The 27,510-nt window shown below is 47.6% G+C and overlaps 1 pseudogene; it reads left to right on the plus strand.

Annotated features, from left to right (window-relative positions):
- The first annotated feature begins 14,405 nt into the window (after positions 1-14,405).
- Positions 14,406-17,101, plus strand: LOC128060419 (ecto-ADP-ribosyltransferase 5-like; annotated as a pseudogene).
- Positions 17,102-27,510: the final 10,409 nt, after the last annotated feature.

The following is a 27,510-nucleotide window of genomic DNA, read 5'->3' on the forward strand; positions in this document are numbered from 1 at the left end:
CAGAGAGGTTGTTTTCAAACCAGGACCCCTGCACCCACCCCCTAGCCCTCATCTCAGTTCCATCAAAAGTCTGAAGGAGCTCAAAGTAGGATCTTAAGGCCAGCATATTGGGTCCCCAGAGCAAGCCATTTCTGTGTGTACTCTCCCACCAGGGTTCATTTCGGCATTGGCAATCTCAAAACATCATGAGACAGAGATTAACACACACTCTGGATGAAAGTGAAGGAGAAGAGTGAAAAAGTTGACTTCAAGCTCAACATTCAGAAAATGAAGATCATGGCATCCGGTCCCATCACTTCATGGGACATAGATGGGGAAACAGTGGAAACAGTGTCAGACTTTTTTGGGGAGGGCTCCAAAATCACCACAGATGGTGATTGCAGCCATGAAATTAAAAGACACGTACTCCTTGGAAGGAAAGTTATGACCAGCCTAGATAGCATATTTAAAAGCAGAGACATTACTTTGCCAACAAAAGTCCATCTAGTCAAGGCCACGGTTTTTCCAGTAGTCATGTATGGATGTGAGAGTTGGACAGTGAAGAAAGCTGAGTGCCGAAGAATTGATACTTTTGAACTGTGGTGTTGGAGAAGACTCTTAAGAGTCCCTTGGACTGCAAGAAGATCCAACCAGTCCATCCTAAAGCTGAAACTCCAATACTTTGGCCACCTCATGCAAAGAGTTGCCTCATTGGAAAAGACCCTAATGCCGGGAGGGATTGGGGGCAGGAGGAGAAGGGGACGACCAAGGATGAGATGGCTGGATGGCATCACCAACTCGATGGACATGGGTTTGGGTAGACTCTGGGAGTTGATGATGGACAGGGAGGCCTGGCGTGCTGCCATTCATGGGGTCACAAAGAGTCGGACACGACTGAGCAACTAAACTGAACTCAACTGGAGACATTTGCACTCCAGAGCAGAGAATTTATTGAGGCAAGAAGAGCAGCAGTGGTGCCTATGAAGTGACCCCTGCCCTCAGCTGTCTAGACTGCTCTAGTCAGCAACAGAACAAAGGACCCTCCTCCTGCATCAGGTCCCCTGGAAGACCCTGCTGGGCATTGAGTTCTGCCTCCTGGGACAGGTCCCCAGCCCCCTCTGATTCTTGTTCCTGGTACACTAACATGTGAGCTGGGGAGGAGGGTCCAGATTCCCCAGAAGCTGGAGCCTGAGCCCCTTCCCTCTAGTGTCCAGAAACCCAGTTTCTGAGGACCCCTGGGTCCCCACCAACCCTGGCACAACTCCAGGGTCTCATGGATGGGGGGCCCCAGGTTCTGGAAGCTGTTGTGCACTTGAGTGATGGAGTGACTGAGGATGCTGGCTCGTTTGGTGGCCAGCGTGGCCCTGCCTCCCCCAGAACCTGCTGCACACCTGCTACCTCCCTTTGCAGTCAAGACACCGGCTTGGTCAGCTCTGTCAATCTGTTGCCCAGGTCTGGGGGGTGGGAGTAGAGATGGAGGGGGTCTCTCTGAAGGTGAGTCTACTCTGGTCCATTTCCACCTTCAACACAACCCCAGGGGAGGGTATGCCCAGGGATCCTGAGGCAGAAGAACTGGAGGAAGTGAGGGACTGGCACTGGGTTGTGGGCCAGGTGAGCAGGCTGTGTCAGGGTGGATGAATCAGCAGGGTGGTGTGGTTCAGAGACACCAAGAAGGAATGTCTTATGGACCAGACAGGGGGTCATGAGTCATAGAGGTGGAAATTTCTAGTGGATCCAGAGGGTCCTCCTTCATGCCTGCAACCATTGAAAGTGAAGTCGCTCAGTCATGTCCAACTCTTTTCGATGCCACGGACTGTAGCCTGCCAGGCTCCTGCATCCATGGGATTTTCCAAGCAAGAATACTGGAGTGGGCTTCTATTTCCTTCTCCAGGGGATTTTCTCCACCCAGGGATTGAACCCGGATCTCCCACAATGCAGGCAGACTCTTTACCATCTGAGCCACTAGGGACCAGGACCCTAAGATGATTTCACTTAGGGATCTCCAGGCTGTGAGTTTAGAGGGGCTGGAAGGGGGTGAGTCCAGAGGATAGTGCTTCCCCATGGAAGCTCCCTACACCCTGGTGGTGGGCATGCTGAGGGCCTGAAGTGGCTCCAAGAAGGTGCCCCTGGCTTGGGTCAAGAGTGGAACAGACAGTTTCAATTTGGTGCTTTCATTTCATTTTATTTCCAAGAAATGAGTGTTTATTGTGTATGAATGAATCACAGAGCCCAAGTCCCCCTTTGCTTCCTCTTCCTCCATGTCCCTCTTCTCACTTTTACCCCTGCCTGCTGCTCTCGTGCTAATGGTACCATTTAAGATCTTTTTGAAGGCACTACCAGTAATATAATATTAAATATATATGTACACAGTTGTCTGTACAGCCTATTTTTGTTTTTTGTTTTACCTTCTTTTACTTTCTTAAAGAAATTTTAATTAACTCATTTTTATTTTATTAACTTTATTAACTTATTAATTTTATTAACTTTATTAAAATTTATTAATAAATTGTATTAATTCATTCATTTATTTGGCTACACCAGGTCTTAGTTGTGACAGGCAGGATCTTTTTTGTGGAATGTTTTTTTTTTAATTAATTTATTCTTTATTGAAGGATAATTGCTTTACAGAATTTTGTTGTTTTCTGTCTACCCTCAGCATGAATCAGTCATAGGTGTGCATATATCCCCCCCTCTTTGGAACCTTCCTCCCATCTCCTTCCCCATCCCACCCCTCTAGGTTGATACCGAGCCCCTGTTTCAGTTTCCTGAGTCATATAGCAAATTCCCGTCGGCTATTTTACATACTGTAATGTAAGTTTCCATGTTACTCTTTCTATACATCTCACCCTCTCCTTCCCTTTCCCCAGGTCTATAAGTCTATTCTCTATGTCTGTTTCCCCACTGCTGCCCTGTAAATAAATTCTTCAGCACCATTTTTCTAGATTCCGTATATATGCCTTAGAATACAATATTTGTCTTTCTTTTTCTGACTTACTTTGCTCTGTATAATAGGTTCTAGGTTCATCCACCTCTTCAGAACTGACTCAAATGTGTTCCTTTTTATGGCTGAGAAATATTCCATTGTGTATATGAACCACAACTTCTTTATCCATTCATCTGTCAGTGGACATCTAGGTTGATTCCATGTTCTAACTATTATTAAGAGTGCTGCAATGAACATTGGGGTACATGTGTCTTTTTCAGTTTTGGTTTCCTCGGGGTATATGGCTAGGAGTGGGATTGCTGGGTTATATGGTGGTTTTTTCCTAGTTTTTTAAGGAATTTCCACACCGTCCTCCAAAGTGGCTGTATCAATTTACATTCCCAATAACAGTGCAAGAGCATCCCCTTTTCTCCACACCCTTGCCAGCATTTATTGTTTGTAGACTTTTTGATGTTTGCCATTCTGACCAATGTGCAGTGATATCTCATTGTGCTTTTGATTTGCATTTCCCTAATAAAGAGCGATGTTGAGCATCTTTTCATGTGTTTGTTAGCCATCTGTTTATCTTCTTTGGAGAAATGTCTGTTTAGGTCTTTTCCCACTTTTTGATTGGGTTGTTTGTTTTTCTGGTATTCAGTTGTACGAGCTGCTTGTATATTTTGGAAATTAATCCTCTGTCAGTTGTTTCATTTGCTATTATTTTCTCCCACTCTGAGAGTTGTCTTTTCACCTTGCTTAGTTTCCTTTGGGGTGCAAAAGCTTTTAAGTTTAATCAGGTCCCATTTGTTTACTTTTGTTTTTATTTCTGTTACTCTGGGAGGTGGGTCATTGAGGATCTTGCTTTGATTTATGTCTTCGAGTGTTCTGCCTATGTTTTCCTCTAAGAGTTTTATACTTTCTGGTCTTACATTTAGGTCTTTAATCCATTTTGAGTTTGTATTTGTGTATGGTGTTAGGAAGTGTTCTAAGTTCATTCTTTTACATGTAGTTGTTCAGTTTCCCCAGCACCATTTATTGAAGAGTCTGGGGGGTGTTTTTTTTAATCGACTTTTTTTTTAAGCATTGTAATTTATTTCTTTTTAATTGAAGAATAATTGCTTTACAATATTGTGTGGGTTTGGGTATTTTACTGCCACTCTTCGAAAGGAAAGGAAACATGCTTACACATACATGTTGTACAGAATTTTCCCAGGAAAGTGTTGACTATAGTCTTCCATGTCCTACATTCATATCTACCTTGTTCATGATAATGGTAACATGGAATTTCATAGTAGAGTTAATCCATAATTTATTTAACCCTTTCCTTATTGATGGAGACAGAATTTTTTTCCTAGTTTTTGATGTTACACATTTGATCACAGTGATTTATCCATGTGTATAAATCCTTTTCTACTTGTCTGCATAATTTTACAGGAAAGATATAAAAACTATGGTATTTCAAGGAACTGAATACAGTTCATATATATGTATATCTTGGACTATGCTTTACTTTTGACTCTGCTCGGTCTTCATCGCTGTGTGGGCTTTTCTCTAGCTGCTGAGAGAAGGAGCTGCTCTGTCCCGGTGCTCGGGCTTCCCACTCTGTTCCAGTGCTCAGGCTTCCCACTGTGGCGGCGTCTCCTGTTGCAGGGCACCAGCTCCAGGGCGCTCAGCTGCAGTGCTTGCAGTTCCTGAGTTCTAGAACACAGGATCAATAGTTCTGGCAATCAGGCTTGGCTGCTCCGTGGGATCTTCCTGGATCAGGGGTTGAACCTGTGTCTCCTGATTCAGCAGGCAGATTCTTTACCACTGAGCCAGCAGGGAAGCCCCGAATAGTGTTCCTTTAGGTAGCCACTGCCAAGTTGCCATCCAAAACATCCCTCTTCACCCTCCCACCAAGAATGGATAGAAGTGCCCATTTCTCCATGTCTTTGCCAACACTTGCAATATTAATCTCTTTTAATTTCCATTTAAACGGTGGGCACAAACACTACCTAGTTGTTAATTTACATCTCTGCTCCCTAACAGGATCAATCATAGCTTTATTATTATTTTTTTGGCGGCACCACGCATCATGGGATCTTAGTTCCCCGAACTGGATCAAACCCAGGTCCTTGGCCATGAAAGGCCAGAGTCCTAACCTCTCAACTACCACTCATGTCATAACTTTAATTTTAATATTATAAAGTTTTAACTTAATTTTCAGAAAGGTAATATGTTTACATTGTTCAAAATGTATAGTCCACAAGGCGTGCAGTGAAATGCCCTTCTCTCTCTGATTCCTCAACCCCACCTCCTCTCCCCAGAGGTAGCAGTGTTCCCATTTCATGTCATCCTTGCAGAGGTATTCTAGACACACACCAGCAGATTCTCAGGTATTTCTGTTTTTCTTCGTTTATAAAAACCATAATGCAATCAGTGGTTTTTTATCTTTGAAATCTGATGAAAGCTGAAACTTCTCCTCCAAAAATGAATCTATGTGCCTTCGCATCAGTTTTACACAAATTTCAGGGTGGTTGTGCACCCGGCCCCAGTCTCACTCAGTTTCAGCATCCCTGCCCCTTAATCTCCTCTGGCTCTTGGTGGCGGTTTAATTTTGAAAGTTCCATGATCCTAGGACACTGGGATGTTCTGTGGCTATAATTTTATGAGTCTTCCAATCGAAGATCCTGTCACTGCCAATTCACAGTTTAAACTGAGGTGCGAGCGTCTCTGGGCAATGGAGTTAACAGCAGCTTCTGACAAATTCAACATGTCCCAAACTGAACTCTTTATCTTCCCTCCCTTAAAACCTAGTTACTCTTCATTCAACAGAAAACTCTTGAGCATCTTGTGTCAGGTGCAGAGGATAAAATTATGAACAGAAATAACTACAAAACCCATATCCCTGCTTTTTAAACTCTTTTAAGGTGGAGATGGAGCTGGAGTGAGGAATTTCACGTAACATGTGAGGCATGTTACAAGAAGCCAAAGAGCCTGATGGAAACACATTTGCACCAGGAGTCGGTTTAAGTGAAGAGCTGTCCAGAGGAGATATGAAGTAGGTAGAATTGAAAAATGGCATCGCAGTGGCATGCAAAGCATGAGGTTCTGCTCCCTAATTCCGGGACAGAGTGTTCGTGGGCAGAGTATGTGGTAGGCTAAAAACTACGTGAACTCTTGTGGTCTCTTGAAATCTACCAAAGACGCCTGAGCATCTGCGATAGATCCTCTCTCTGTGGAGAACGCAGTCCATGGATTCCGTGGGATTTTCTTCAATCGGCAACTCTTGAGGGGAATACATGACCCCAAACAGGTGCTCAATGCCCTGGCCACTGTGATTGACTCACAGAGGGACACATAACTCAAGCAAGAAAGTCAGAATCTTTCCTGTGATTTCATAGAGGGGTGTGGTGTAAAAGAGACTGCCAGTGACAGTCGATTCACAGTGTTGCCTCAGCTCATCTTCAGGTTGAAACACAGGAGCAATGAATAATCCTCAAGCATCTGGCAGCTCCCCACCCCTAGTGCTCCATATATTCCTGTGTCCAAGCTTTTCTCTGTCATCCTGGGAACTTGCTCAGGGCAGCCCCAAAGTGCAGGAGATTTAATGTCCCCAGGTACAACTCTCCCAAATGAGGGTGGAACATCAGATTCCCTAGTCCACAGAGGGTTTCCAGAGAGACATAGTTGACCACAGTGGTCACACCCTTTTAGCAGGGGTACTTGTCTCTCTTCTCTATCTCACTTTTCCACTCCTTCACTTGTAATTCCTGAGATCACCTTACAAATAAGTTTAGTTCACCCAAGTGCTTGCCTCTGGGTCTGCTTTAGGGTGAACCCAAATCAAAAGAGAAGGTCTCCTTTTGGGGTTAGAGACCATCACAACATGGCCTAGAACTGTTCCTCCAGTCTGGACCCCAGAGGAGCACATCTGGGTCCAGCCTACAACAAAGAGGCAGCCTGCTGAGGAAGACTGGCAGCTGAGGCAGAGCTGCCCATCCAAGCTCACTTTAGCCCATCTACAGTCAACCTGAAGACCCAGGCTGCTGCTCTTGCTGCTAAGTCGCTTCAGTCGTGTCTGACTCTATGCGACCCCACAGATGGCAGCCCACCTGGCTCCCCTGTCCCTGGGATTCTCCAGGTAAGAACACTGGAGTGGATTGCCATTTCCTTCTCCAATGCATGAAAGTGGAAAGTGAAAGTGAAGTCACTCAGTCGTGTCTGACTCCCAGAGACCCCATGGACTGCAGCCCACCAGGTTCCTCCGTCCATGGGATCCTCCAGGCAAGAGTACTGGAGTGGATTGCCATTGCCTTCTTCGTGAAGACCCAGGAGCATGAGAATAAAAGCTTGCATCCCCCTGAGATTTTGTGGCCCACAGCAAAATGGTCATGTAGTAAAAACCCGAAGCCAACTGTATCTCTCACTGCCTCTCCATTGCCTTGTTTCTGTCCATATCTCTGCCCTGCAGAGGCACAGCAATAAGAGATTTCAGGACAGGGAACAGTGAAGTCAGACTGAGGACACTGAATCATGTGGTCAGACTAAGGTATGGGCACTGAGAGTGCACCCACTGTTACTAGGTAGAACTGACTGGATGTTATGTCTGTACAGTTTAGGCAATGCGATGGGGGAAATGAAGGCAAGCTCTCTTGGAAACACTCAAGGGAAACAAGGTTCCCATGCTCTAAGTTGAAAATACAGAGGAAAGCAGAGTGGAATTGTAAGCTCATCCCAACACTTAGTAGGTGTTCAATTAAAAAAAAAATTGAGTAAAGATCAGGTATGTGGGGCCGGGGGGACGTTGGGCACATGTGGACCCTCCAGGGGCAGATGTCTGAGAGGGAGCAGAACAAACAACAAGAGACATTCGAGAGTCACAAGTATATGAATTCAGGGAGAGAAGAGGTCCCAGGGAAAGAGACAGGGAGGGCTGAAGGGCAAAGACACCAAGGCACAGGTGAAGTAAAGCACTTCCTTGGGTTTTTAGAGACTTCACTTCTAGCCTTTGGGTACCAAGAAATACCCTGGGAACCTTGTGATAAATATCTCTTTAGACTTCATCCAGCTTGGGGTGGTTCCTCTGAACTCGGCACCAGAAGAGTCTCATGTAATCTACTACCTGTTATTCATCCAGGCACCCTAGATGGTTACTTGGGATTTCATTCATTCAGTCATTTATCAAACAGTAAATTAGTTGCCAACTAATGTGTGCACAGTATGGGTACATCTCAATGGTCCTTACATTTCCCCATTGCCAACTCCCCCACCAAGGCTCCAGTCAGCCCCTGGCTCCTCCCCGGTCTCCCTGCCTCCACTTTCGCCCCTGCAACTCCACGCTCCCCTGGAGCAGGGAGAACAATGAGTCTGGAGCAGAGCTGGTCATGTTCCTCACCTGCTTCAGCTCTGTGCCAAACCTGCTTTGAGAAATATCTCAAAATACAGACACGAAAACTATGAGGGAAGGGATGAGAACACCATGAGAAAGAAAAAAAGAAGGCAATAGAACAAAGCAAAACTTCCCTCCTACCCTCAGGACAGAGTCCAACCCCCTTGTGCTGGCATTTGAAGCCCTCTGTGACCTGGCCCTCCCCATCCTCTTCAGCCTCATGCCCTGCCACACCTGCTTCACATAGGTGGCACAGCACAAAGTCCCAGATGAGGCACTGCTGCTTTCCTCCACGGGCTGGGGCCGCCCTTCTCCTGCTACCCACTCTTCAAGGATTAGCTCAGGGGCCACCTCCTCCAGGAAGCCCTCTGACTCCTCTGGCCTCCTGAATCACCCTGCGCTTTCCTCTGTCACTGTGCTAATCATACTGTGCTGCCTTCCGAGTCTGCCTCCCCTCCTGGCCTGTGAGTTCCTTGAGGGCAGGACCAGGTATGACCCACTCTGTGTCCCCAGGGCTCAGCCCAAGGCCAGGCACACATGAGGCCTCCTGGCATGTTTGCTGAAAGTCTGAGAGGCTTTCTGGGTGTCACTAATAATGGAGACCCCTGCAGAGCAGGTGGATTGATGCCTTAGTGACCAGTTTGGGGGCAACGGTGTGGGGGCCAGAGTGGCAGGGAGGGCCTGGGAGGTCAGGAAGCGGAGGCACTGGCAACCCCTTTTCCTCTCCCAGCTGCTTCCCTTCTGTCCTTCCTTCATCCTGCTCAGGGCACCTTTCTTGTCGGTTTCCCCTCATCTAGGCCAGTGATGAACATTCCTTATTGGGGGTGTAGCTCCAAATTAATCCCTGCTGCTGCTCCTGCTGCTAAGTCGCTTCAGTCATGTCCGACTCTGTGGGACCCCATAGACGGCAGCCCTCCAGGCTCCCCCATCCCTGGGATTCTCCAGGCAAGAACACTGGAGTGGGTTGCCATTTCCTTCTCCAATGCGTGGAAGTGAAAAGTGAAAGTGAAGTCGCTCAGTCATGCCCGACTCCTAGCGACCCCATGGACTGCAGCCTACCAGGCTCCTCCATCCATGGGATTTTCCAGGCAAGAGTACTGGAGTGGGGTGCTATTGCCTTCTCCGAATTAATCCCTAGAAAGTCCCAAATTTCCCAATGGCCTCAAACCTCCCTAAGTATCCCAAAGTTCTCCATCAAATATGCAATAGTCTGAATGTGTCTCCCCGAAACTCATATGCTGAAACTCTAATGTCTGCCTGATGTGATGGTATTAGAAGATGGGGACTTTGGGAGATCACTGGTTCATTAGTTCATGAGCCCTCATGACTGGGATTTTTGTTCTTATGAAAGAAATCCCACAGAGCTCCCTAGCACCTTCCACCCCATGAGGAACCAGTGGGGAGGTGCTGGTTATGAATCAGAAACAAGGGCCCTCATATGACCATATGGGACCCAGATCTCAAACTTTCAGCCTCCAAAACTGTTAAAAATAAATGTTTGTTGTTGATAAGTTACACACACTGTGGTATTTCTGTTGTAGCCGCCTGAACAGACAAAGATAAAAAGTTTCCTGATACTTTTCCTAATGATTGCTATGACTCTGCCATTAATACCCCAAATTACCCATTTCAGAAACAGTTTTCTGTGCCCAGTGCTCAAGAGGAGGGTGGTGTGCCCCTTACCTAGACTTTCTCTGCAGTGGGGAAGCTGGTATTGGTCTGCAGCCACAGCCACCAGGGGAGGGGGAGGGTAGCTTTCTCTTTTAGACCATCAAATCCCACACCCTTTGTACCTTTCCCACACAGCTGCTCAGAAATATGACACTCTCCCATCTATTTCTGGATATCTCCTCTAGGCTCAGGAATACTAGCCTCAGCCAAGAGTGCTCTGGGCCAGAGCTCTTCCCATGAAAAAGGGAATCCCTGAAGCCAGAGAGAAATCAAGGATTCAAGCTGGAACAAGTGCCTCCCCACTGGGTTTGGTCTTGCATTCAGTATCCCTGGCCTCAGGGAGTATCTCTTTATTGATTATTTCAGGTGAGCATGGAGAGATACCCAGAATAGAGAGTCTGGGTCCCAACTCCAGCTTTGATGGGCCGTGTGATCTCGGAGGACTACCTACTTCGCTCCAGACTGTTGTTCAATGACTAGATTTGACTCCATCTCTTGGGGTCTTTCTTGGGGTTCCAGGTCTCGGGATGAGAGAAGCAATTCCCCAAAGCCAGAGGATGGAGAAAGGACAAAATCCTGACACCAGCAGCTCTGGTCCCGTGTTCTGTGCCTGCAGGCCTAGCTGTCCAGACAGTATAGAACAGTTTCTGTTCCAGCAGCTGTCAGTGCTCAGGACCCTCTAGGGGGAGATGCATCGAGATATGTAGGTGAGTTGCTGTTTATTCACAATAATGGAGAACAGCAGAGTGACTTCTGATTTCTAACCCTGGAGAGCTTAGGGGGTGCCAGTCTCATTGGAAGGGGACAAAGGAACTTGTCTTGATTTTCTGTGTTTGCCAGACAAGCAGTCTGGTTTTTTGGACTTCCTGTCTTCTTTCTCGTTTATACTCTATGGTTTGAGGGATCTCAGCTCCTGGACCAGGGATTGAACCTGGGCCACTGCAGTGAATGTCTGAAATCCTAACCACCAGGCCACCAGGGAACTCTCTGGGGTGTACCTCTTTTCACCTCCCTCTCCACCTTCTGCCAAGCCTGGACATGGTTTGTCTTTATTTTTGGTAGAGGAATCAGGATTCTAGGTGAAGGAAATTCTTTGTCTGGCAAACCCAAGAGGATAGGGGGATGAAGATGGGGCTGAATTAATGAATGAGACCAGGACAAGGCCCTGGGGTGAATGTAACCTTCTACGCCCATCTCAGACACAGCAGATAGCAGGAACATCTCTTAAATGCTGGTTTCTTGACCCACAAGTACTTGGCAACTTTGGGAGAAGAAACCTGCCACCTCCAGAGGCTCACATTGCCAGAAGCTGCTGACTGATTCCTCACTGGCCCTTTCTTCCATTACCTCCCAGGGGGCATCCAAAACTCAGAGCCAGAGTATTTATAGGCACGCCCAGTGAGGTGAGGGGAAAGGCTAGTATTTATAAACATGAGGTCACCTGAGCTCAGTCAGTAAAGAATCTGCCTGCAATGTCGGAGACCTGGGTTTGATTCCTGGGTTGGAGAGATCCCCTGGAGAAGGAAATGGGAACCCACTCCAGTATTCTTGCCTGGAGAATTCCATGGACAGAGGAGCCTGGCTGACTACAGTTCCCAGGGCTGCAACAGTTGGACACGATTTAGCGCTATCTTCCTTTCTTTTTCACCGGAGTCTGAGATGTCAGGGGACAGAGAGGCTGCGGAGATGCATGACTGGCCCTGAGGATGTGAGAGAGCTCTGTATTGGGGTAAGGCTTCCTGAAGGAGGCTTTACTGAAGGGTCCCGTTGTGGTAACTCAGCTGGTAGAGAATCCATCTGCAATGCAGGAGATATCAGTTTGCTTCCTGGGTAGGAAAGACCCCCTGGAGAAAGGATAGGCTACTGACTCCAGTATTCTTGGGTTTCCCTGGTGGCTCAGACAGTAAAGTAACCGCTCTCAATGCAGAAGACCTGGTTTCGACCCCTGGGTTGGAAAAATCCCCTGGAGGAGGGCATGGCAACCCACTCCAGTATTCTTGCCTGGAGAATCCCCATGGACAGAGGAGCCTGGCAGGCTACAGTCCAAGGGTTGGAAAGGGTCGGACACGACTGAGAGACTAAGCATAGCACAGCACTGAAGAGAAGGGGTTTAAAGAGAATGGAGGGGAATGGGGGCTGCTCAGCTGCTGGAGTACACATCACCCAACAGTTGGCCATATGCAAATAGTGTGCACATCAGCGAGTGCACAAGTGGTGACCTTCTCAGCGGGCGGAACCCTCTTGGTCCCCTAGGTCTACTGGTGTGGTGAGGGCCCGCCCGGGGAAGAGACCACATCTCACAGTTACCCTCCTCTAGCCCTGGTTTTGCTAGGAGACAAAGAAAGTCCTGGAGAAAGACAAGGCAGTCCTTGGGAAGGGGAGTTACAGCGCTCAGCCCCGATCCCCTGGTGTCATTGTGGGGAAGGAAGGTGTCCTACCACCATTGCCCTGGCTATAGTTAGCCACAGACTTTGCTGATCCATCGGACTCTGGGGACAGGGGACAGCACAGCGCCTGCACAGACTCAGTTCCTACAGCCCGGAAACTTCAGTGCTCCTTGCTGCTCTCGGCCTGTTACCAAGTCCAAGCTTGCTCTGCTCGAGGCCCAACAGGTCGACAAATCCAAGAACAAAGTGATGAGGAAAGGAATACAACTTTGTTTGGAAAACTGGTGGACCAAAAAGATTTTAGATTAGAGTCTCAAACTAAGTATCTTATTGAAGTCTGTATGCCAGGTTCTTTTATAGAGCAGAGGTAGTAAGCGAAGAATCAAGTAAAAAGATAGAATAGAGACAGAGAGGCAGTGAGGAAGTAAAGTAAGTTCAGTTCAGTCGCTCAGGGGTGTCCGAGTCTTTGCGACCCCATGAACCGCAGCACGCCAGGCCTCCCTGTCCATCACCAGCTCCTGGAGTTCACCCAAGCCCATGTCCATCGAGTTGGTGATGCCATCCAGTCATCTCATCCTCTGTCATCCCCTTCTCCTCCTGCCCTCAATCTTTCCCAGCATCATGGTCTTTTCAGATGAGTCAGCTCTTCCCATCAGGTGGCCAAAGTATTGCAGTTTTAGCTTCAACATCAGTCCTTCTAATGAACACCCAGACTGATCTCCTTTAGGATGGACTGGTTGGATCGCCTTGCACTCCAAGGGACTCTCAAGAGTCTTCTCCAACACCACAGTTCAAAAGCATCAATTCTTCGGGGCTCAGCTTTCTTCACAGTCCAGCCCTCACATCCACACATGACTACTGGAGAAACCATAGCCTTGACTAGACGGACCTTTGTTGGCAAAAGTCTCTGCTTTTTAATATGCTATCTAGGTTGGCCATAACTTTCCTTCCAAGGAGCAAGTCTTTTAATTTCATGGCTGCAGTAACCATCTGCAGTGATTTTGAAGCCCAAAAACATAAAGCCAGCCAATGTTCCCATTTTCCCCACTCTTTGCCATGAAGTGATGGGACTGGATGCCATGATCTTAGTTTTCTGAATGTTGAGCTTCAACCCAACTTTTTCACTCTCCTCTTTCACTTTCATCAAGAGGCTTTTTAGTTCCTCTCCACTTTCTGCCTTAAGGGTGGTGTCATCTGCATATCTGAGGTTATTAATATTTCTCCCAGCGATCTTGATTCCAGCTTGTGCTTCCTCCAGCCCAGTGTTTTTCCTGATGTACTCTGTATATAAGTTAAATAAGCAGAGTGACAATATACAGCCTTGACGTACTCCTTCTCCTATTTGGAACCAGTCTGTTGTTCCATGTCCCATTCTAACTGTTGCTTTCTGACCTGCATACAGGTTTCTCAAGAGGCAGGTCAGGTGATCTGGTATTAAAATGGCTGTTAATCTTGCAAAACATGAGAATGCCCAGCCTGTGGAAGGGATGTGTTAATCTCTTCTTTTTTTGAAGCCATTCACTGGTGGGAGGGTCAGTTTATCTTTCGGGGAGCTGAACAGAGGTACTTTAATAGTCAGACAGAGAGGCAGTGTTCTCTGAGGCAGAACCTTATGTATGATTACAATAACTAAAGCAATGGAAAGCAAGTCAAAGAAACAGTTCCATCGTGGAGTCAGAATTGGCTCTTCCTTCTAACAGGTCATCTCTAGGTGTGTCCTCGACCCCTGATCCCTCCCTACTCCAAGTGGAGCCAAATTACCCATCCACTTTATCATTACTGGACAGATGGCTCCAAGCACCCCAGATATCTCCAAGGAATCAAGAGGCGGGGAGCAGAAACTGGGGTTGTGCTGGGGCAGAGGTGGGAGATACTATAATTCAAGCTGCACCCACACACTTAGCCCCGCCTTAGCCCTGCCTATGCCCTGTCTGGCCAAGTCCTGGACAAGGAAGCCCTCATAACAGAGAAGAAAGGCTCCAAGTCTCTGTTCCCTTTTCAGCAAAGCTGAGACACCACCATCTCTGGTCCCACCCTCAGCTGGATCTCACTCTCCAAGAATCCCCCAAGAACAATGCTGGCAGCTCTGTTGATCGTCCTTGGCCGCCTCAGCCTCTACATCCTCACCAGTGTCGGCCTTTACTTCCCCGGTCAGGTAACAGGGGAGAAACATCTGTTGCACAAAGGAAACAGCTGGGGTGGACCCAGGGCCTGACTCCTCAAAGCTCCCTCCCAGGGATGCTTCTCTAGGATGCCATCCTCCGAACCCTCTTCCTCTCAGGATCACTGCAGGGAGCCCCAAGTTCCCACTCCATCTCCCAGAACCCCACCTCCACCCACAGCTCCTCCTGTGACCCTCCTGCCTTCATACCCTCCTCCCTCGGGACAGCCTCCAACTTCCTCCTCTCACTTCCCATCTCCCACCCGGGGCCCAGCCTGCACACTGTCCTTAGGGTTACCTGTGTACGGCCCTCCTGCAGCCCCTCCCAGACCAGGGCTTGACCTCCTCCCCACTCCCACCCCAGGGTGGAGGATACAGGCTTCTAGAGCAGGAGAGGACTGAGTCTCCGAGCTGACAGGGCCCTGGTGTGGTGTCTACACGCCTGTGTGGGAGAGGGAAGGAGTCTGAGGCTGGGCATGGGGTCAGGTCATTGGAGATTGAGTGCATATTTGTATGTCATCTGCACAGTGAGTCTCAGAGCCAGAAAGGTGCTTGGAGGTCATCCAGCCCCACGTCCCACCACGTGCAGGAACCTCTCTAATGATAGATGACTCCTCTTAGTTAGTACACAGTGAGGATCTATACACAGTCCTGACAATAACCCTATGAGGTTGGAAGTATCCTTAGTGCATAGGGGGAGAACCTGAGCCCAGAAAAGTTGAGACTTGCCCAAGATCTCACAGGAAGCAGGTGGTGAATTCAGGTTTCATCCCATATCTGTCTGACTCTAGTACCTGTCACTTAATTTTTTAAGCTCTTGCCAAAGTTCACACTCTAGATATTTGAGCATAGAAATGAGATTCTGTGTTTCTGAACTGATCTGCCCACAGGACCTCTGTCCAGTATCCTGAATTTACATGCTTTCCTCTGTTGGTCCTTTCTTCCTTTCTTCATAGGCCCAGGGTACCTCTCAGTACATGGACCTGGCTCCAGACACCTTTGACGATGCCTATGTGGGCTGCTCAGAGAAGATGGAGGCGGTGGCAGTCCATCTGCTAAAGGAGGAGATGGCCCGCCATACCAGGCTGCGGGTTGCCTGGGAGAATGCTGGGAAGTACTGGGAGCTCAGAGCTCAGCTTGCCTCCGGGCTTCAAAAGAGCATGGAATTGCCATTGTGCTCTACGCAAACTCATCCAACACTTTGTACCGGGAGCTGAATGAGGCTGTGCGGACAGGCGGTCGCTCCAGGGAGTCCTACATGAAATACTTTCCCTTCAAGGCCCTGCATTTCTACCTGACCCAGGCCCTGCAGCTGCTGAGGGGCAGTGGGGGCTGCAGCAGGAAACCAGGGCTGGTGGTGTTCCGCGGTGTGAGCGCTGATCTTGAACCCAGGAGGCTGTGGGACCCTATCCGCTTAGGCCAGTTTGCCTCCAGTTCCCTGGATGACGCCGTGGCCCATAAGTTTGATACTATCACCTTTTTTATTATGAGGACTTGCTTTGGGGCCCTGATCCAAGACTTTTCTGTCTTTCCTAAGGAGCATCAGGTGCTGATTCCCCCTCAAGAAATCTTTTTGGTCGTTCAATTCGATCAGAATAAAGACCAGAACAGGGTGACTCTCTCCAGCAGTGATCACATCTGCGGCCACTTTAACTGCGCCTATCTGGGTGGTGAGTCATGCACAAGGGAAGCAGGACTGCCAGAGGCCCCTGGTTGTTTCAGTCCCCAGGGCCTTCAAGGGACCCATGTGATTAATGAGGACATTGAGGGTCAGAGGGTAGCTGGAGTTATTTTTCTCTGTGACTCAGGTTCTGCCATCTCAGAGAAGGCACTATAGGTGTTTTCTGAATGTGTGAATATTCCCGGATGATTCTCTAAATATCCGTGAAAGTTTCCTTCTGTTTTAAGTCTATCTAATAGACCAAAAGAACCTGGTTAAGGAGGGCCATAAGAACAGGCCTCAACTCTCAGGAGGCTCTGGGTGTAGTGGGGCTGACGGGCCACATGTGCACTATCCCCTGGGTGGCAGGACAGAGCCCCTGGGGCTGGGTTGGGAGCTGGGATGGATGGCACATGGGGATGATTCCCTGGAAGAAGGAGGAGGAAGGGATGTCAGAAGTGTATTTGGGAGAAGGAAAGCTAGATTGAGATGGGGAGGGGTCTGGCCATGGCCTGGAGGGAAGGGAAGTTTGGGGCGTGAGGGTCTGTCTGCCTGGAGGCCTCATTTTGCTGTCTGTTGCAGAGACGAAGAGGCAGAGCTGTGTGCGTTTGCTAAATAAGTCACCCATCTGCCCCTCCCTAGGCTGCTTTGACTCCCCTGGCCCTGCTGACCATTCACTGCCTTTTCTTCTCTCTCCAGTTGGAGGGCAGGGAGACTCACTCTCCAAGAGGGCCTTCTCTCTGCTCTCCTGGAAGACCCTGCTCTTGGCCTCTTGGGGGTTCCAGCTCTTAGGAGCTGGGCTCTGAACATTCAGTGCCTGCTACTTAGGAGTCCTGGCAACATGTGACCTCCAGATGAAGAAGGGAGGCTTCAAAGAGCCTGGAGAAGCAAGAAGGTGGTTTCAGACCCAGACCTAGCAGCCATGTCTCCAACCAGGATGTCGGGGAATTTGAGCCCATGGTAGGGTGGAGGGAGCCCCGCTTTGTGGTGGGGACCCCGGGAACAAGCAAGGGTAGTGCTGTGATGGCCACTCCATTAAACAGTGCTGCAGTGTGATGACATCAAACTTCATGACTGCTTTGTTTCGTGAGACTGGACCCTCTGCTCTACTCTGTTCTTATGGGACTCAGGGACTGAGGGACTAACATGAATGACTTCTTGATCACTTTTAGACATGGCCCAAGTGCAGACTCCTGTCACACACCATAGCCTGCAACCCCAGATGCTTTAATAGACAGAGAGTTTCCTCACAACAGCCTGGAAGGCAGGAAGGGGGACAGATGGCTTCTTTAGCTGTTTGTCAAGTAAGGAATGCAGAGTCAAGGAAGTAGGCAGCTTGTGAAGGTCAGAGAGGTTGTGTTGAAACCAGGACCCCTGCCCCCCAGTTTCAGTTCCATCAAAAGTCTGAAGGAGCTCAAAGTAGGATCCTAAGCCCAAGATATCAGGTCCCCAGAGCAAGCCGTTTCTCTGTGTCCTGCTCCCACCAGGATTCCTTTCAGCCTTGGCAATCTCAACACATTATGAGGCAGAGATTCTCACACCCTCTGGAGACATCTGAGCTGCAGAGCAGAGGCTTTATTGAGGCAAGGAAAGCAGCAGGGGCTCAACGAAGTGACCCCCGCCCTCAGCTATCTAGGCTGCTCTAGTCAGCAACAGAAGAAGGGACCCTCCCCCTGCATCGGGTCCCCTCCTGGGTTCCCCTGGGGCAGGTCCCCAGCCCCCTCTGATTCTTGCTCCCTGTGCCCTCCCTCCACCAGGGCCCGCTGCACCTCACTTTGCAGTCAAGACACCATCTTGTTCAACTCTGTTAGTCTGTTGCCCATGTCTGGAGGGTGGGAGTAGTGAGGGGGAGGTCTCTCCGAAGGTGAGTCTGCTCTGGTCCATTTCCACCTTCAACACAACCCCAGGGGAGGGTATGCCCGGGGATCCTGAGGCAGGAGAACTGGAGGAAATGAGGGACTGGCACTGGGTTGTGGGCCCAGTGAGCAGACTGTGTCAGGGTGGATGAATCAGCAGGGTGATGTGGTTCAGAGATACCAAGAAAGAATGTCTTATGGACCAGACAGGGGGTCATGAGTCATAGTGGTGGAAATTTCTAATGGATCCAGAAGGTCCTCCACTCTCCCTGCATGCCTGCTGCCAACTGAAAGTTAAGTCACTCAGTTGTGTCTACCTTTTTTTGACCCCATGGACTGTAGTCTGCCAGGCTCCTCCATCCATGGGATTTTCCAGGCAAGAATACTGGAGTGGGTTCCCATTTCCTTCTCCAGGGGATCTTCCCCACCCAGGGATTGAACCCAGGTCTCCCGCAGTGCAGGCAGACTCTTTACCATCTGAGCCACCAGGGACCTGGACCCTAAGATGATTCCAGTTAGGAACCCTCAGGTTGTGAGGGTAGAGGGGCTGGATAGGGGTGAGTCCAGAGGATAGTGCTTCCCCATGGAAGCTCCCTACACCCTGGTGGTGGGCATGCTGAGGGCCTGAAGTGGCTCCAAGAAGGTGCCCCTGGCTTGGGTCAGGATTGGAACACACAGTTTCCAATTTGGTGCTTTCATTTCATTTTATTTCCAAGAAATGAGTGCTTATTGTGTATGAATGAATCACGGAGCCCAAGTCCCCCTTTGCTTCCTCTTCCTCCATGTCCCTCTACTCAATCTTACCCCTGCCTGCTGCTCTCGTGCTAATGGTACCATTTAAGACCTTTTTGGATGCACTACCAGTAATATAATATTAAATATAGATGCACACAGTTTCTACATACAGCCTATTTTTGTTTTCTTTTTATCTTTTTTACTTTGTTAAAACATGCTTTATTAATTAATTCATCCATTCATTTGGCTACACCAGGTCTTAGTTGTGGCAGGCAGGATCTTTCTTTGGGGGTGTTTTTTTAATCGGCTTTTTAAAAAAAACATTGTAATTTATTTCTTTTTCATTGAAATTAATTGATTTGTAATAATCTGTAGGTTTGGGTGTTTTACTGTCAATTTTTTTGAAAAGAAAGGAAAGATGCTTACTCATGCATGTTCTACAACATTTTCCCAGGGAAAAATGTACCATGGTCTTCCTTCCATGCCGTGCATGCATATCTATTTTGTTTATTATAGGGGCAGCATGGAATTTCATAGTAGAGTTAATCCATAATTTACTTAACTCTTTCCTTATTGATGGACACAGGGTTTTCATCCTAATTTTTGATGTTACATATTTGATCCCAGTGAACATCCATGTGTATAAATCCTTTTCTACTTGTCTGCATAATTTTATAGGAAAGATATAAAAAGATAATGTTTCAAGGAACTGAATACTGATCATACAAATTTTTTTAGATTTTGTTTATTTATTTTTGACTCTGCTGGATCTTCTTCACCTCTGTGTGGGCTTTTCTCCAGCTGCTGAGAGAAGGGGCCACTCTGTTCCAGTGCTCGGGCTTCCCATGGCGGCGGCTTCTCTTGTTGTAGGGCACCAGCTCTAGGGTGCGCAGCTGCAGTGCTTGCAGTTCCTGAGTCTACAGCACAGGCTCAACAGTTGTGGCACACAGACTTAGCTGCTCCATGGCATGTGGGATCTTCCTGGACCAGGGATCAAACCCGTGTCTCCTGATTTAGCAGGCAGATTCTTTTCCACTGAGCCACCAGGAAAGCCCTGAATAGTGTTCCTTTTGGTAGCCACTGCCAAGTTGCCATCCGCAAGGTCCCTTTTCACCTTCCCACCCACAATGCACAAAAGTGCCTGTTTCTCCATGTCTTTGCCAGCACTTGCATTATTAATCTCTTTTACCTTCCATTTCATTGGTGGGCACAAATACTACCTAGTTTTTTTATTTAAAGCTCTGCTCATTAACAGGATCAATCATAACTTTATTATTAGTTTTGGCTGCACCATGCAGATTGTGGGATCTTAGGCCCCTGAACTGGATCAAACCCAGGTCCTTGGCCATGAAAGGCCAGAGTCCTAACCCCTCTACTGCCACTCATGCCATAACTTTAATTGTAATATTATAAAGTTTTAACTTAATTTTCAGATAGGTAATATGTTTACATTGTTCAAAATTTATAATCCACAAGGCAAGCAGTGAAATGCCCTTCTCTCACTGATTCTTCAACCCCACTTCCCAGAGGTAGCAGTGTTCCAATTTCCTGTCATCCTAGTAGAGATTTTCTAAGCACACACCAGAAGATTCTTAGGTATTTCTGTTTTTCTTCTTTTATACAAACCATAATACAATTAGTGGTTTTTTATCTTTGAAAATCTGATGAAAGCTGAAACTTCTCCTCCAAAAATGGATCTATGTGCCTTCACATCAATTTTACACAAATTTCAGGGTGGTTGTGCACCTGGCCCCAGTCTCACTGAGTTTAAGCATCCCTGCTCCCTCATTTCCTCTGGCTCTTCAGTTCAGTTCAGTTCAGTTGCTCAGTTGTGTCCGACTCTTTGCGACCCCATGGACTGCAGCACACCAGGCTTCCCTGCCCATCCCCAACTCCTGGAGCTCACTCAAACTCATTCATGTCCATTGAGTCAGTGATGCCATCCAACCATCTCATCCTCTGTCATCCCCTTCTCCTCCTGCCCTCAATCTTTCCCAGCATCAGGGTCTTTTCCAATGAGTCAGTTCTTCACATCAGGTGGCCAAGTATTGGAGTTCAGCTTCAGCATCAGTCCTTCCAATGAATACTCAAGACTGATTTCCTTTAGGATGGACTGATTGGTTCTTCTTGCAGCCCAAGGTACTCTCAAGAGTCTTCTCCAACACCACAGTTCAAAAGCATCAATTCTTTGGTGCTCAGCTTTCTTTATAGTCCAGCTCTCCTATCCATACGTGACTACTGGAAAAAGCATACCTCTGGCTCTTGGTGGGGTCTAAACTTTGAAAGTTCAGTGATTCTAGGACACTGGGATGTTCTGTGGCTATAATTTTGTGAGTCTCCCAATTGAAGATCCTGTCACTGCCAATTCACAGTTTAAATTGAGATGTGAGCATCTCTCGGCAATGGAGTTAACAGCAGCTTCTGGCAAATTCAACGTGTCCCAAAATGAACTCCTTATCTTCCCTCCCTCAAAACCTGGTTACTCAATCATTTAACAGAAAATTCTTTAAAAAAATAATAATTTTATTAATTAATCAATCAATTTATGTTTGGTGGTGCTGGGTCTTCAGTGCTACACGGTCTTTCCTCTTGTTGTGGTGAGCAGGCGCTATTCTCTCACTGTGGTGCTCAGGCTTCTTGCTGCCGTGACTTTTCTTGTTGCAGAGGAAGGGCTCTAGGGCCTAGAGCTTCAGTAGTTGCTCCCTGTGCACCACACGTGATCTCAAGTATGGTGGGATCCCACTGGATCAGGGTTGGGGATCTTCTCGGATCAGGGATCAAACCTGCATCTCCTGCATTGGCAGGTGGATTCTTTACCACTGAGCCAACAGGGAAGCCCCTAAAAATTCTTGAGCATCCTGTAATGTGCAAGGAGCTGAGGATAAAACTATGAACACAAACAACAACAAAACTCATATCTCTGCTGTTTAAGCTCTTAAGGTGGAGATGGAGTTAGACTGAGGAATTTGAAGTAGCATGTGATGCATGCTACAAGAACTCAAAGAGCCTGATGGAAACACATTTGCACCACGAGTGAGTTTAAGTGATGAGCTGCCCAGGAGAGACACGGAGTAGGCAGAACTGAAAATGGCATCTCAGTGAGGTGTAAAGCATGACATAAAGCTCCTTAATTCCAGGAGAGAATGCTAATGGGTAGAGTACATAGCAGCAAAAAACTACTTGAACTCTTGCGGTCTTTTGCAATCCACCAAAAAGCCTGAATTTCTAAAATAGATCCTCTTCTTGTGGAAAATCCAGTCCATGGGTTCACTGGGGGCTTTCATTTTTTTATTCTCTTCTCTGTCTCACTTTGCCACTCCTTCATTTGTACTTCCTGAGATCAACTTACAGACTCACTACACCCAAGTCCTGTCTCTAGTTCTGCTTGGGGGAACTCAAACCAACAGAGAAGGTCTCCTTTTTGGGTCAGAGATTACCACAACATAGTCCAGTGCCGGGAGCCACCACCGGAGATCCCACCCATGACAAGGTCATGTGGAAGAGAACTGTTAAGCAAGGCTTCAGGACTCAATGGGCTCCCTAGACTTTCTCAAGCATCTACCCCAAAACCAGGATCTGTCTGTTTTACTATTTCATGACTTTCACCAACTCCTCTGATATTAACAGGAGGCTATCCCTGACCACCTTTCTGTAGAGAAAATCAATTTAGGGCTATAGCTAATAAGTTTCTTGGACATGAGAGAAATATTTCAAATCAAACCCCCTCTGTTAACATTCTAGCTTGCTTGGCAGGTATATCCAGACTCTTGCAGCTACGCATATGATTATTTACAGCCTCCCAACTGTGAGAAGCACAAAAAGCCTAAAACATATAGCCTTTTAAAGAGTTAAAAGTTATTAGAGTAGTGCTGGTGTAGGATTTCATTATTGGGCCAATGCTTGTTGCTAAGTTCCCATATCTCTTATCCACTGTGCACCTGGGAGTACATTAGTTAACATAGTTGGAATGTAAGAAAAACAAGTGTAGCCTTGAAATTAACCACATCAGACTTTTGAGCTAATTGGTTCTTTCTTTGTTGTAACTTACTGCACCTTTGCTCCCTGAGAAATGTAACTTGTTTAATACTTTCTGAGGCTGACATAGATTAGAAATATAAAGAAAAAACATTCCAAGGGAAAACAAGTTTCCTGGTTGAGCAGCTGTTATCAAATGAGGGTCATAAAATGTTCACAGGCCTCAAAGGCCAGAAGATAATGTACACAACATTGTCTATGGGAAAGGTTTGCAGAAAAAATCCTGGTCTTGATAAAGACAAAACAGATGTAACGTTTGGGCTGAGTCTGTATGACTTTGCATCTTTCATTTCCCTCTATGTACAAGTAAAGGTATACAAGACCCTTTTGAAAATAAAAACAATGGGCCTAGCTCACTGAAACAGCTTGGTCTCCCCGTGTCAATCATTCTCTCTCTCCCTCTCCCTCTCTTTTTCAGGCTGATCCCTTGGAGCACAGAGGCTCCCTGCGTTCACTTATCTGCCCTGGTTTCCAAGACCTGAACGGGAAGACGTTCTGAGTCTTCACTCCCTCAGGAGACCGAGAGGGCACCTGTGACCTCAGTGAACAGGGCAAACTTCTTGTCTCAGAGTTTTATTGGTCCTCTATGTAAACCAAGGAATATCAGCCTTTTCCTCTCCTCTATTTTCTTATCTTCAACATTCTTTCCTTATCTCTCTCTAAATCAATCGCCGACACTGTTTTTCCTTCAGGTTCCCCTGGATCCTGCGGGGACTGGACCCCGGCAGCCCAGGACTGTTCTTCCAGCCTGGACCCCAGAGAGCAGACCTGGGCTTAGTCTACAACAAGGAGGTGCCCAGCTGAGGCAGACTGGCAGCCTGAAGCTGAGCTCCCCATCCAAGCTCACTTTAGCCCATTTAAAGTCAACCTGAAGACCCAGGAGCATGAGAATAAATGCTTGCATCTCCCTGAGATTTTGTGGCCCACAGCAAAATGGTCATGTAGTGAAAACTCGAAGCCAACTGTATCTCTCACTGCCTCTGCATTGCCTTGTTTCTGTCTGCATCTCTGCCCTGCAGAAACACAGCAATAAAAGATTTCAGTATAGGGAACAGTGAAGTCAGACTGAGGACATTGAATCATGTGGTCAGACTAAGGTATGGGCACTGAGAGTGCACCCACTGTTACTAGGTAGAACTGACTGGATGTTATGTCTGTACAGTTTGTGTGAAGTTGCTCAGTCGTGTCCGACTCTTTGCGACCCTGTGGACTGTAGCCCACCAGGCTCCTCTCTCCATGGGATTCTCCAGGCAAGAATACTGGAGTGGATTTCTATTTCCTTCTCCAGGGGATCTTCCCAACCCAGGGATCAAACCCGGGTTTCCTGCATTGCAGGCAGATGCTTTATGTACAGTTTAGGCGATGAGATGGGGGAAATGAAGGCAAGCACTCTTGGAAACACTCAAGGAAAACAAGGTTCCCATACTCTAAGTTGAAAATACATAGGAAAGCAGAGTGGACTTGTAAGCTCACTTTGCTCATCCCAACACTTAGTAGGTGTTCAATAAAAAAAATTTTGAGTAAAGGATCAGGTTGTGGGGGGTGGGGGTGGGGGGACGTTTGGCACATGTGGACTCTCCAGGGGTGGATGTCTGATATGGAGCAGAATGGACAGCAAGAGATATTTGAGAGTCATAGGTGTACTGAAGTCAGCGACAGAAGAAGTTCCAGGGAAAGAGGCAGGAAGGGCTGAGAGTTAAAGAGAGCTGCTTGACACCAAGGCACAGGCAGAGTGAGACACTTCCTTGGGCTTCTAGAGACTCTTCACTTCTGGTCTTTGGGTACCGATAAATGCCCTGGGATCCTTGTGATGAATTTCTCTTTGGACTTCATCCAGCTCAGAGGCTTCCTCTGAACTTGCCATCAGAAAAGTCTCATGTAATCTACTATCCTGTTATTCATCCAGTCACCTTAGATGGTTACTTGGGTTTTCATTCATTCAGTCGTTTATCAAACAGTAAATTAGTTGCCAACTAATTGTGCACAGTATGGGTCCATCTCAATGGTCCTTCCCTTTCCCCATCACCACCAGGGCTCCAGTCAGCCCCTGCCTCCTCCCTGGTCTCCCTGCCGTCACAGTCACCCCTGCAACTCCACCCTCCCCTGGAGAGGGAGAACGATGAGCCTGAAGCACAGCTTGTCAGGTCCTCACCTGCTCCCCTGGAGCATGTAGAAGAATGATTCTAATGCACAGCAGGCCATGTTCCTCACCTGCTTCAGAACCCTCTGTGCCAAACCAGACTGGGAGAAATATCTCAATGTACAGACATGAAAATTATGCAGGAAAGGATGAGAACACATCAAGAAAGAAAAAAGAAGGCAATGGAACAAAGCAAAACTTCCCTCCTACCCTCAGGACAGAGTCCAATCCTGGAGCTGGCATTTGAAGCCCTCTGTGGCCTGGCCCTCCCAGACCTCTTCAGCCTCGTGCCCTGCCACACCTGCTTCACATAGGTGGCACAGCACAAAGTCCCAGATGAGGCACTGCTGCTTTCCTCCATGTGCTGGGGCTGCCCTTCTCCTGCTACCCACTCTTCCAGGACTAGCTCAGGGGCCACCTCCTCCAGGAAGCCCTCTGACTCCTCTGGCCTCCTGAATCACCCTGCACTTTCCTCTGTCACTGTGCTAATCATACTGTGCTGCCTTCTGAGTCTGCCTCCCCTCCTGGCCTGTGAGTTCCTTGACGGAAGGACTGGATATGACCCACTCTGTGTCCCCAGGGCTCAGCCCAAGGCTAGGCACACATGAGATCTCTTGGCATGTTTGCTGAAAGTCTGAGAGGCTTTCTGGGTGTCACTAATAATGGAAACCCCTGCAGAGCAGGTGGATTGATGGCTTAGTGACCAGTTTGAGGGCAATGGTGTGGGGGCCAGAGTGGCAGGGAGGGCCTGGGAAGTCAGGAAGTGGAGGCACTGGCAACCCCTTTTCCTCTCCCAGCTGCTGCCCTTCTGTCCTTCCTTCATCCTGCTCAGGGCACCTCTCTTGTCGGTTTCCCCTCATCTAGGCCAGTGATGAACATTCCCTATTGGGGGTGTGGTTCCAAATCCCTCCCTAGAAATCCCCAAACTTCCCAATCGCCTCAAACCTCCCTAAATATCCCAAAGTTCTCCATCAAATATGCAATAGTCTAAATGTGTCTCCCTGAAATTCGTATGCTGGAACTCCAATGCCTGATGTGATGGTATTAGCAGGTGAGGCCTTTGGGAGACCATTAGTTCATGAGCCCTCATGACTGGGATTGCTGTTCTTATAAAAGAAATCCCACAGAGCTCCCTAGCAGCTTCCACCTGTGAGAACCCAAATGGGAAGGTGTTGGCTATGAACCAGGGAAAGTGCCCTCATGTGACCAGATGTGACACAGATCTGAGACTTAAGCCTCCTGAACTGTTGGAAGTAAATGTCTGTTGCTGATAAGTTATCTAATGTGTGGTATTTTGCTATGGCACCCTGAACAGATTAAGATGAAAAGCTCCCTGAAACTTTTCCAACGATTTCTATGACTCTACCATTAACACCCCAAACCATGAGACCAGTGGATCTGGTCCTGTGTTGTGTCCCTGCAGGCCTAGCTGTCCAGACAGTAAGTATCTTCTGTTCCAGCAACTGTCAGTGTTCAGGACCCTCTAGGGAGAGAGGCATCAGCATATGTAGGTGAGATGCTGTTTTTCACAATAATGGAGAACAGCAGAGTGACTTCTGATTTCTACTCTTGGAATGCTTTGGGAGGCCAGTCTCACTGGAAGAGGACAAAAGAACTTGGTTTGCTGTGTTTGCCTGACTAGCAATTTGAATTTTTTAGAATGCAACTCTTTTTCTTCTTTTTTTTTTCTCGGCCATGCTCTATTGTATGTGGCATTTAGTTCCCCAGAGGGATTAAACCTGGGCGTTGGGTGACTTTATTTTCCTGGGCTCCCAAATCACTGCAGATGGTGATTGCAATTAAAAGACGTTTACTTCTTGGAAGAAAAGTTATGACCAACCTAGAGAGCATATTCAAAAGCAGAGACATTACTTTGTCAACAAAGGTCCATCTAGTCAAGGCTATGGTTTTTCCAGTGGTTATGTATGGATGTGAGAGTTGGATCATAAAGAAAGCTGAACCCCGAAGAATTGATGCTTTTGAACTGTGGTGTTGGAGAAGACTCTTGAGAGTCCCTGCTAGGAGATCTAATCAGTCCATCCTAAAGGAGATCAGTCCTGGGTGTTCATTGGTAGGACTGATATTGAAGCTGAAACTCCAATACTTTGGCCACCTGATGCGAAGAGCTGACTCATTGGAAAAGACTCTAATGCTGGGCAAGATTGAGGGCAGGAGGAGAAGGGGACGACAGAGGATGATATGGTTGGATGGCATCACCGACTCAATGGACATGGGTTTGGGTGGACTCTGGGAGTTAGTGATGGACAGGGAGGTCTGCCGCACTGTGGTTCATGGAGTCGCAAAGAGTTGGACATAATTGTGTGACTGAACTGAATTGAACTGAACTTGGCATTAAAAGCACAAAACCCTAACCACTAGGCCACCAGAGAACTCTCTGGGATACCCCTGATTTCATCTCCCAGCCACTGCCCTTTTGTCCTTTCTTCATCCTGCTCAGGACACTTCTCTTTTCAGTTTCCCCTCATCCAGGCCTGTGATGAACATTTCATACTGGGGATGTGGCTCCAAATACTACCCCAGAAATCCCCAAATTTCCCAATGGCCTGAAACCTTCCTAAGTATCCCAAACCT

Source organism: Budorcas taxicolor, chromosome 15 (genome assembly GCF_023091745.1).
Source record: "Budorcas taxicolor isolate Tak-1 chromosome 15, Takin1.1, whole genome shotgun sequence".
Classification (NCBI taxonomy): Eukaryota; Metazoa; Chordata; class Mammalia; order Artiodactyla; family Bovidae; genus Budorcas; species Budorcas taxicolor.